The sequence below is a fragment of the Pantherophis guttatus genome, chromosome 1 (assembly GCF_059756535.1).
Source record: "Pantherophis guttatus breed Tessera chromosome 1, ASM5975653v1, whole genome shotgun sequence".
NCBI classification, from domain to species: domain Eukaryota; kingdom Metazoa; phylum Chordata; class Lepidosauria; order Squamata; family Colubridae; genus Pantherophis; species Pantherophis guttatus.
Window position 1 is genome coordinate 341455498 of NC_142063.1, and position 12834 is coordinate 341468331.

Genomic DNA, 12834 nt, shown 5'->3' on the forward strand with positions numbered 1-12834 from the left:
ATCTGCTACAATGCTTCCTGGACTACTGATGTTGTAGCCAGCCAGGCTCATAACAGTTTTGCTATTGCCTCCTCTTAAAAGTTACCTGGATGCTATTCCCATATTTCATTTTCAGGTCCTCAGTTTTCTTCCATCTGAATTTCAAGAAATTCTCAAAGGATTCCTCGGTCTTTATCTCCTAGCAGACATGCTTTTCTCCCAGGGAATTTTTCTGTCAGATTTCTGGCTAATCTCCCAGCCATTTGAGCTTGTGGTAGGAACTTCTAAACTCTGAACAGCAAAGGTTGCATTTTTGATTGGCACTTCATCTAACAATAATGTAGGTAAAACTCTGTGCATTATTTCCTTGCTTAGCTGTGAACAGTGCAATAATTCCTGGTTTTTCCCCCCCTTTCTTTCTTTTAAATAACTTTAAAGAGTTAAATTTCTGTAGTGGTAAGAGGTTTTCCTCTGAGTTCTTTGAGAGATACGGCTTCAGCAGGGAATAAAGGCACTATATTTCAAATGTCATCAACTGAAAGTTATGCTAAGGGCAGAATGCACTTCTAGCTGGAGGTTTTGCACTTGCTTTTATATGCAGATTCTGAAGTTTAAAAGTTTCTTGACAATAAGACAAAGAGAATATGTTCCCATCCACTTCCTGAATGTGCAGCACTGTTAAACATTTTGAAACCTAGATTGATCACCAATTGCTCCCAAAGTTTCCTTTGTCTTCATAGCACTTTGTCAATGAATAACTTAGAAAACAAATATTTGCTTGCTTCAGATATTATCCAGATCTGCTGCTTTGATTTTTCACTGCTTCTTCCCCCCCTATCAGCTGTGACTTCTGATGTTGTATTGGGACAACTTTTTCCACTAGTTAGGTTTTAGACTTTTTTTCTTCATTACAGGCTGGTTGAAGTTCAGAGTACTAGCTCAGATAATTTTATTTTTAGATTGAGAGTGGACGTTCATTCTCTGAGCATGTCGGTTATTTCTGAACATTTCATTACCAGCAGTGGTGAAATCCAAATTTTTTTACTACCGGTTCTCTGGGCGTGGCTTGGTGGGTGTGGTGTGGTGGGCATGGCAGGAGAAGGATACTGCAAAACCTCTATTCCCACCCCACTCTGGGGCCAGCCAGAAGTGGTATTTGCCAGTTCTCCGAACTACTCAAAATGTCCTCTACCGGTTCTCCGAACTGCTCAACATTTCCGCTACAGGTTCACCAGAACCTGTGAGAACCTGCTGGATTTCACCTCTGATTACCAGGCTAGGTAACATCTTCAGCAGCATTTACAGAGTGTCAGTGTTCGACTGTATATGTAGGGTTGCCAGGTCTGCTTCCAAAAAATAGCGGACAAGCGGGGGGGGGGTTGTTAAGTAATTTAATTAATTTTAGTTTTTTGATTTATATGCCACCCTTCTCCGGAGACTCAGGGCGGCTTACAATGTGCTAAGCAATAGCCTTCATCCTTTTGTATATTTATACAAAGTCAGCTTATTGCCCCCACAAACTGGGTCCTCATTTCACCTACCTTAGAAAGGATGGAAGGCTGAGTCAACCTTGAGCCTGGTGAGATTCGAACTTGCAGTAATTGTAGGCAGCTGTGTTAATAACAGGGTGCTTAGACCACTGTACTATCAAGGCACTTAGTAGTAAAAAAAATAAAAGAATTTTTACAATTAAATTATATATTTTTCTTACAAACATTTTAACACGCCATTTTAGGTCAGTCGACACAAGCTACAATACATTTTAAAAATGTTGAACTGTACATAATTTTATAATATATTTTTATTTTAATCCCATCGTTATTTTTTTCAGAGAATCGAGTTCAATGGATATTTGATCTTTGTCTCATTCTAACTTATGAAAAAAAAAAGACAAAACGCGATTCTCCTATCCTTATTCTCTTAGACTGTACAGCTTTAGATTACGTACCATTTCATCATAAAGCTTTTGAATAAAAAAAATGTCCACTATTTTGTGAAAAAAAAATAATGAACATAATGTGAAAAAAGCGGACTGCCCGCTCAAATAGTGGACACCTGGCAACCCTACGCCCCACCCACCCCCCGCGTTATTCTTACCTTTTATTTGGTCCCACCCCCAATCTATTGCTGCCTCCTGAGTCCCAGCTGATGACTAGAGGGAAAAAAACTGTTCAAACTCTTGCCACGGGGCTTCAAAGGGCCGCCCTACAGCTGATCAGTGTTAAAAGCAAACAAATGAGTAGACCGGTGCCTGCAAAAATACATGAGTAGACCAGTGCCTGCAAAATAAATGGGTAGACCGGTACAGCTCTGCAAGCAGTTAAAAGCCTGGTAGACCAGTACCTCTGCTAAATCCTAAAGAACTGTCACATGACCATCAAGCCACGCCCACAAAATAAGCCACGCCCACAGAACCAGTAGTAAAAAAATTTAGAACCCACCCCTGCCCAGTAGGCCCGTTTTTCGCCCTCCCCAGGCTCCAGAGGCTTTCTAGGAGCCTGGGGAGGGCAAAAACGGCCTTCCCCGTGACCCGGAGGCTGGAAATGGCCCATTTGCCGACTTTTGGTGGGCCCGGAAGGCCCCTTTTGCGCTCTCCCCAGGTTCCAGAGGCTTTCTTGGAGCCTGGGGAGGACGGAAACGGCCCATTTCCCAACTTCTAGTGGGACCGGAAAGCCCGTTTTGCACTCTCCCCAGGTTCCAGAGGCTTTCTTGGAGCCTGGGGAGGACAGAAACGGCCCATTTCCCGACTTCCGGTGGGACCGGAAGGCCCGAAAATCAGCTGGCTGGCACACGCATTGCACTGGAGCTGAACTAGGGCAACGGTAATGTGCCCACAGATATGGCTCCGCATGCCACCTGTGGCACACGTGCCATAGGTTCGCCATCACGGAACTAGGTCATGGTTGTCCCAAAGATGTTTTTTTTCTCCAAAAGGCAACTGACCTTTTGTGGTGTTTTTTTTTTCTTTGAAAACATTTCACTTCTCATGCAAGATGCTTCCTCAGTTCTGAACTGAATACTTCTTAGAACTTAAAGAAGCTTCTTGGATGAGAATCCCAAAGGTGCTTTTTTTCAAGGGGCAACTGGACTTTCTCATTTTTTTCTTTGAAGACGTTTTCAAAGAAAAACAGCAACAACAAGCGGAGCCTGAGTGGCGCAGCAGACTAATGCTACTGTTAAAGGTAGTATTTAGCTTCCAGCTGCCTGCAATTACTGTAAGTTTGAATCTCACCAGGCTCAAGGTTGACTCAGCCTTCCATCCTTTCTAAGGTAGGTAAATTGAGGACCCAGTTTGTGGGGGCAATAAGCTGACTTTGTATAAAATATACAAAAGTATGAAGGCTATTGCTTAACACACTGTAAGCCGCCCTGAGTCTCCGGAGAAGGGCGGCATATAAATCGAACCAATAAATAAATAAACAAATAAACAATAACAACAAGATCCAATTGTCTTTTGGGAAAAGCACTTGTGGGTTTAAAAAAAAACTTAGACCAATTCATGGAAGTTTTTAGTTTTAGTTTTTAGTTTTTATTGAATTTCTATACCGCCCTACTCCCGAAGGACTCAGGGCGGTGCAGAGCCATGAAATAAAACACATAGATATACAAAATTTAAAATCGAATAAAATGAATTAAATAAATTTGGCTGAAGTAATACCCATAATTTAAAATACCCATATTTTAAAATACAGTAAAAATTTAAAAGTTACACTTAAAAGGGAGAAGATTTAGGCGAGGCCAGCTTGATGAAATAAAAGCGTCTTCAGCTCGCGGCGGAAGGTGCGCAGATCCAGAATCCTCCGTATCTCTGGGGGGAGCTCATTCCCGATCGTCGGTGCCCCCACAGAGAAGGCTCTCCCCCTAGGGGCCGACAGCCGACATTGTTTGGCCGACGGCACCTGGAGGAGCCCCTCTCTGTGGGAGCGTACTGGTCGGTGGGAGGCTATTGATGGTAGTAGGCGGTCCCGTAAGTAACCAGATCCTAAGCCAGTTATGGGGACCAGTGGCTATTAGTCTTGATGATTGTTGACTGCCTCTGAAGCAGTGGTGAAATCCTCCGCGGGTTGCTGCCTGTGCATGCGTGGTGCGCGCCAAACATGTGCCATGTGTGCGCATAGTGTGCCAAATGCGCACTGCATGTGCATGCATCTGCAATGCGCACCAAACGCATGATGCACATGCATGCACAGTGCACACCAAACGCGCACCGCATGCGGAAAAAGGAGCCTTTTGAAGGTAAGTAGAACAGCGAGTGGGGGGGGGAAACAGCTGCGCCGTGCAATTTCCTGCTTTCTAGCGAATATAAATCGCGCGGCACAGCTGATCGTCGGAAATACCGGTTCGGATGAATCAGTAGCATTTGTTACTACCGGTTCCCCTGAACCGGTGCGAACCGGTAGCATTTCACCCTTGCTCTGAAGGCCATCGGCTGGGCTTCCTTGTGCAGTTGGTTGGCTGCACCCATCTGTTCTCCCTGTCAGGCCTGGAAGCCATCTTTTTCATTGGATCTTCAGGCCTGCCACATTTACTACTGTGGGAAATTGGGAGGGGGGATTGTATGGACCCAGGGTGATATATAGTCATAATAACATTCCTTTCTCAGGGAGTCAAGGACATCTTGCCCTGCACCTGGAGTGGCGTGACTGGGAGGCATCTCCAGTTGGAACGGTGCTTTGATTGGACCATGTGGGTGCTGGGCAGGGACCTGAGCTTTCCTTTGAGTGGGGAAAACCTGGAAACTTTCAGATTCGGGTTTTCCCAGATGTGCGAATATGACATCTCTAATAAAATGGAACTTGAGGAAACTTAAGCCTTGGAGTTTTCTTTCGTTGGGGTTGTTACTTGGAGCCCTGACACTCACAATGGACAACCATTGCACAAAGAAGCCCACTCATGTCTCAGCAGATGGCCTTCAGAGTTAGTCCGACGGCCCTCAAAGCTAACAGCCTTTGATCCCGACAGCTTCCATCGATCAGTCCAATCCTGATTTTGAAGCCGGCCAAGACAGCAGTCAGCCTCACATCTCACGGTAGCAAATTCCAAAGCTTAATTACACATTGGATTAATATACATATTTATATCTCCTTGGGTTGTTTTTTTCTGTTCTAAGGAAGTTTAACTTCTAACATCTAGATGCAATCTGTGCCGTTGTTTGCACAGATGCTTCCTACAAAATCTCCCATCTGGCTCTCAAGATGTGAACTCATTTGAGATCAGAAGGAATCCCCTGACTTGTGTTTCTATCGAACTCAAGTTTCTTCAGCGGGGTTTACACAATTGTTGGGTGGGGACAAGTGCCTTGTTTTGAGAGCCTAAGCTAAAATAGGAATTGAGCTGTTCCTTTCCTTTCTTCCCTACCATCATGTTTGCTGTCCACTGAAAATATAATATAATATAATATAATATAATATAATATAATATAATATAATATAATATAATATAATATAATATAATATAATATAATAATATAATATAATAATATAATATAATATAATATAATATAATATAATATAATATAATATAATATAATATAATATAATATAATATAATATAATATAATATAATATAATATAATATAATATAATAACAGAGTTGGAAGGGACCTTGGAGGTCTTCTAGTCCCACCCCCTGCTTAGGCAGGAAACCCTACACCACTTCAGACAAATGAGCCAAGAGCCTTGGTAGTACAATGGTCTAAGGCACCCTGTTATTAAGCTGGTTATTAAGACCAGCTGCCTGCAATTACTGCAGGTTCGAATCTTGCCAAGGCTCAAGGTTGACTCAGCCTTCCATCCTTTCTAAGGTAGGTAAATTGAGGACCCAGTTTGTGGGGGCAATAAGCTGACTTTGTATAAATATACAAAAGGATGAAGGCTATTGCTGAGCACATTGTAAGCCGCCCTGAGTCTCCGGAGAAGGGCGGCATATAAATCAAATTTTTTTTTAAAAAAATAATGGTTATCCAACATCTTCTTAAAAACTTCCAGTGCTGGAGCATTCAAAACTTCTGGAGGCAAGTTGTTCCACGGATTAATTGTTTTGTCAGGAAATTTCTCCTTAGTTCTAAGTTGCTTCTCTCCTTGATTAGTTTCCACCCGTTGCTTCTTGTCCTGCCCTCAGGTCCTTTGGAGAACAGCTTGACCCCCAAATCTTCTTTGTGGCAACCCCTGAGATATCGGAAGACTGCTATCATGTCTCCCCTGGTCCTTCTCTTCATCAAACTAGACATACCCAGTTCCTGCAACCGTTCTTCATATGTTTTAGCCTCCAGTCCCCTAATCATCTTTGTTGCTCTTCTCTGCACTCTTTCTAGAGTCTCCACTCCAATATCTAGATGGATTCTTCTCTTGTTTTTCTCTTGAAGGTATCTGAGGAAATCTTTGCTGGGTTGATGCTTTTAGTAGCCTTTGCAAAGGTCTTCTAGAGATTCTCAGTCATACAGGTCATGGTTGTCCCAAAGGTGCTTTTTTCAAGAGCCAACTGGACTTTTGGGTTTTGCTTTGAAGATCAGGGTCACCTGAATGGTGCAAACAGGTGTGGAGCCTTCTTGGAACTGTTGAAAGGACTGTGTTGTAGATTGCAGTTCCAAGAAGGCTCCACACCCATTTGGACCACTCAGGTGACCCTGAGGACACAGATAAACCTCCGAGTGGCCTCAAGGACTCTCTCAAAGGATGCAAATGACCAGCTGTCTGCAAGGAATATAAATCCTTCCATTCCTCCACCATCCAGTCAGAGCTGAAGAAGCTTCTTGGAGGAGAAGCAAAACATCTTCAAAGAAAAATCAGAAAGTCCAGTTGCCTCTTGAAAAAAAAGCACCTTTGGGACAACCATGATGTCAGGTTTCGGTGACGTCTTCAAATAAATTGCATTTCCAAACAAATAGTCTTTGATGAAATCTTTCATTTATTAAGCACGACAATCTGTCCCCGATTATGTCGTAGCCAACACTGACTTCCTGACCCCAAACCTTCCCTTTCCGTTCCCCAATTCTCTGCATCTCATTGGCCATCTTCCAAATCACTCTCCCCGTATCTACTACTTCAGCTCCCAGGAATGTCCCCCCTCCCATCTCATCTCCTAGGCGATATTATCTTCAGGGAAAATAAGTAGGTGAAAAGTCAAGCGTCCTCTTGCCAGATGCCCCCTCTTCTCCTCCTTATGTCAGCACTGGAACGAATGTAGTTTGGAGTGCTGACACATGAGCTGGATGACTGAGCATCTCCATAGACATTTCTCTGAAGATGTTTCACTTCTCATCCGAAGAAGCTTCTTCAGCTCTGACTGGATGGTGGGGAATGGAAGGATTTATATTCCTTGCAGACAGCTGGTCATTTGCATCCTTTTAGAGGGTCCTTGAAACACTTGGGAGTTTTATCTGTGTCCTCAGGGTCACCTGAGTAGTGAAAATGGTTCCTGTACTCTGCAATTTTTTTCCCCATGGAAATCCATTCCTACTCCCACACCATTCAAAGGGGGTTCATCCCAAATGGTATAGCTAAAAGTCTCTAGAGATTCTCAGCCATCCAAGTCATGGTTGTCCCAAAGATGCTTTTTTTCAGGAGGCAACTGGACTTCCTTGTTTTTTTCTTTGAAGACATCTCACTATCTTGTCAGAGCTGAAGAAGCTTCTTGGAGGAGAAGCAAAATGTCTTCAAAAGAAAAAAAACAAGACCGTCCAGTTGCCTCCTGAAAAAGCACCTTATGCCAAACTTCCTCACTTACAGGTAGCCCTTGATTGACCATGTCTTGAGTGACTGCTTGAAGTTATAATGGCACTGAAAAAAGTGACTTACGATCTGTTCTCACGCTTATGACCGCTAGGACGTCCTCATGGTCATGGGATCAAAATTAGGGCGCTTGGCAACCGGCATGAATTTACAATGGTTGCAATATCCTGGGGTCGTGTGATCGCCATCTTCCGACAAGCAAAGTCAGTGGGGGAAGCTGGATTCATTTAACGGCCGCCCGATTCACTTACCACTTGCAGTGATTCGCTTAACGGTGGCAAAAAGATAATAAAATCAGGTATGACTCACTTAACAACTGACTTGCTTAACAGCAGAAATGCTGGTCCCAATTGTGGACATGGATCGAGGACTATCTATATTGTTCCTAGATAAATGTCTGTCTCTTCCTTAGTGATTTGGCTCTTTTCCTATTTATACTATATTTTTTGTCCTTGGGATTTATATTTTCACCCAGTTGCTTGGGCAGCCATTCCAGCTCTCTAATGTCTGTAGACATTTGCCCATGTTATATGGTTGTAGCATTATTATCTTTCTTCTTTACTATCCCCTCTTCTTGGTAATATCATTATGATTATTATCATTATGATTATTACTTTATTGCTTTGTTCACAGAGAGCTTCTGCACCAGAAACAAATTCCTTGTGCGTCTAATCACATTTGACCAAATACTCTATTCTATTCCATTCCATTTTTTTCTGTTCTGTTCTTCTGTTCTGTTCTGTTCTGTTCTATTCTTTCTATTCTATTCTATTCTATTCTATTCTATTCTATTCTATTCTATTCTATTCTATTCTATTCTATTAATATATATATATATATATATATATATATATATATATATATATATATATATATATATATATATATATATATATATATATATATATATATATATATTTTCCTTACTTCTTCGTAGGGTTTATATGTGTTTTTCTTCTAGCCAGGTTTTCCCTACGTAGCCAAGGTTTTTTTGTAGCTCCAGCTCAGTAGAATCACATCTACTCGGTTCTGGGCTTTTTTCTTTTCTAACACCTAGCAAGCTCTCACTGCTAGGTGGGAGACCTAAATAGATCCATTTCTAGCTCGTTAGCTGTCATCAGTAGGCCACACCCATATCCTCCCTGTAAAGGCATAGTATCAATTTTCTTCTTCGTAGGGTTTATATGTGTTTTTCTTCTAGCCAGGTTTTCCCTACGTAGCCAAGGTTGATCCCTACGTAGCCAAGGTTGATAAAATTGATACTATGCCTTTACAGGGAGGATATGGGTGTGGCCTACTGATGACAGCTAACGAGCTAGAAATGGATCTATTTAGGTCTCCCACCTAGCAGTGAGAGCTTGCTAAGTGTTAGAAAAGAAAAAAGCCCAGAACCGAGTAGATGAGATTCTACTGAGCTGGAGCTACAAAAAAACCTTGGCTACGTAGGGAAAACCTGGCTAGAAGAAAAACATATATATATATATAGCCTTGGTGGTGCAGCGAACTAAAGTGCTGTTAAGTAGCACTTAGCTGCCAGCTGCCTGCAATTACTGCGAGTTCAAATCTCACCAGGCTCAAGGTTGACTCAGCCTTCCATCCTTCCGAGGTAGGTAAAATGAGGACCCGGTTGGTGGGGGCAATAAGCTGACTTTGTATAAAAAAGAACACCGCTTGGGGGGGGCGAAAGCCCTACTAAGCAGGTATATAAAAGTATGAAGGCTATTGCTTAACACATTGTAAGCCGCCCTGAGTCTCTGGAGAAGGGCGGCATATAAATCGAACCAATAGATAGATAGATAGATAGATAGATAGATAGATAGATAGATAGATAGATAGATAGATATTCTAATTCTATTCTAATTCTATTCTGTTTTCTATTCTATTCCATTCTTTCTGTTCTGTTGTTCTATTCTCAATAGATTCTATTCTATTCTATTCTATTCTATTCTATTCTATTCTATTCTATTCTATTCTATTCTATTCTATTCTAATTCTATTAATATTCTATTCTATTCTAATTCTATTCTAATTTTATTGTTTTCTATTCTATTCTATTCCATTCCTTCTGTTCTGTTGTTCTATTCTCAGTAGATTCTATTCTATTCTAATTCTGTTTTCTATTCTATTCCATTCCATTTTTTGTTCTGATGTTCTGTTCTGTTGTTCTATTCTATTCTATTCTATTCTAAATTTTATTCCATTCCATTCCTTCTGTTCTGTTTTATTTTATTGTTTTATTATTTTCTATACCATTTCATTCCATATTTTCTCCTCTCTTCCCTTCCCTTCCCTTCCCTTTCCTTCCAACTCAATATTCTGTTCTACTCTACTCCATATTTTCTCCTCTTCTTCCATTCCATTCTATTCCATTCCATTCCAATCCAATATTCTGTTCTATTCTATTTTACTCTACTCCACTCCATATAATTTTCTTTTCTTCTTTTCTCTTCTCTTCATTTTTTTCCCTCTTTTCCCTTCTTTTCTTAGAAGAACCTTTTCACATTCATTTTCTCGTTAGATCAGTGATGGCGAACCTATGATGTATTTCGAAGGTAAGGTGCCACGAAGTTTTGGGATGATGTGCCAGGGTTCACCAACACCTGGCAGCTATTCTCGAAAGTGTGGCCCAATCTTGTGTGACTTTGGGGAAGGGGCTGCCTGAGAATCGGATGTGCTCTTTCTTGTGGGACACACCTGGACCTTCAGGAAGTCAGACAAGAGTGCTATTTTTTTTTTTTTAATTTGATTTATATACCGCCCTTCTCCGGAAACTCAGGGCAGCTTACAATGCGTTAAGCAATAGCCTTCATACTTTTGTATATTTATACAAAGTCAGCTTATTGCCCCCACAAACTGGGTCCTCAATTTACCTACCTTAGAAAGGATGGAAGGCTGAGTCAACCTTGAGCCTGGCGAGATTCGATCTTACTTTAATTGCAGACAGCTGGTGTTAAATTACAGTGCTCTGTCTGTTGAACTATCCAGGCTCCTACATTTGGCAGCCTCTGAAAAGCAGGTGACCACTGAGATACCGCAGAAGTTGTTAAGTGTGAAAAAGGGTCATAAGTCACTTTTTTCAGTGCCATGAAAACTTCCAAATGGTCACTAAATGAACTGTTGTTGAGTTGAGGACTACCTGTAGTGAGAAAGCCACAGATCACCTATATCTCACCTGGAATTATTCTGTGAATGTAAATGTGCAACATCATTTTCCTTTGGGGGGGGTGTGTTGTTCCTAAAGAAAAGATTCCAGAAGGTTCTACATTTAAGCAAGAAAAATAAAATGCACAGGTACAGTATATATGGTACCTTGCTCAATAGTAGTAACTCTGAGAGGGATCTTGAAGTTCTAGTGGACAACCATTTAAATATGAGCCAGCTGTGTGCAGCAGCTGCCAAATAAGCCAACACAGTTCTAGGCTGCATAAATAGAGGGATAGAATCAAGATCACATGAAGTGTTAATACCACTTTATAAGACCTTGGTAAGGCCACACTTGGAATACTGCGTCCAGTTTTGGTCACCACGATGTAAAAAAGATGTTGAGACTCTGGAAAGAGTGCAGAGAAGAGCAACAAAGAGGATTAGGGCACCGGAGGCTAAAACATAAGAAGAAAGGTTGCTGGAATTGAGTATGTCTAGTTTAATGGAAAGAAGCATTAGGGGAGACATGATAGCAGTCTTCCAGTATCTCAGGGGCTGCCCCAAAGAAGAGGGAGTCAAGCTATTCTCCAAAGCACCTGAGGGCAGGACAAGAAGCAATGGATGGAAACTCATCAAGGAGAGAAGCAACCTGGAATTAAGGAGAAATTTCCTGACAGTGAAAACAATTAATCAGTGGAACGATTTGCCTCCAGAAGTTGTGAATGCTCCAATACTGGAAGTTTTTAAGAAGACGTTGGATAACCATTTGTCTGAAGTGACGTAGGGTTTCCTGCCTAAGCAGGGGGTTGGATTAGAAGACCTCCAAGGTCCCTTCCAACTCTATCTAAGTCAAGAAACAACAGAGTGAAACCTGAGATGTCATGAAATTAACGACAAACTTTTTGGAAGTTGGAAGAATTTGGAAGTAAACGTTGCCACCTGTTGGCTGCAGAGTTCATAAATGAAATAAGTACATCCATACCAGAGGTGGGTTTCAGCAGGTTCTGACCAGTTCTGGAGAACCGGTAGCGGAAATTTTGAGTAGTTCAGAGAACCGGTAGTAAAAATTCTGACTGGCCCCGCCCCCATCTATTCTCTGCCGCCCAAGTCCCAGCTGATCGGGAGGAAATGGGGATTTTGCAGTATCCTTCCCCTGGAGTGGGGTGGGAATGGAGATTTTACAGTATCCTTTCCCTGCCATGCCCACCAAGCCATGCCACGCCCACCAAGCCACGCCCACAGAACCGGTAGTAAAAAAAATTTGAATCCCACCACCGATCCATACTTTTATTCATAGGATCACTAGTTGTTAAAATTTATTATACTGTACTTTTTAACCATACTTACTCTTATGGTTGTTACTTTTTTATCATTTTAATGTCTACCAATTTTAATGTTTGCAAGCCGCCCAAAATTGCCTCTAGAAGAGTTTGGCAGTACTGTACAGATAGTCCTCAACTTACAACCGTTTGTTCTGTGACCAAACTTAAAACGGCACTGAAATAAGTGACTTTAGAACCATTTTTCCACTCTTACAGCGTCCCCTGATCAAAATTCAGATGTTTGGCAACTGACTCATACTTATGACGGTTGCAGTGTCCTGGGGATCACGTGGTCACCTTTTGCAGCCTTCTGACAAGTAAACTTAATGGGGAAGTCTGATTCACTTAATTGTGTTACTAACTTAACAACTGGCAGTGATTCTCACTTAACAACTGTGGCAAGAAAGTCGTAATATGGGGCAAAACTCACTCAACAACTATCTTGCTTAGCAACAGAAATTTTGGGCTCAATTGTGGTCATAAATTGAGGATTATCTATACATAAATTCAATGAATGAATGAATGAATGAATGAATTGAATGAATGAATGAATGACATGATTTGTTTTTCAGGTAATGGATAACCCAGGAGGAAGGTCACCTCATGGTGTTATTTCCCTACCGGTATCAAAATTGATGAGTAATTTAATTTATAGAGAA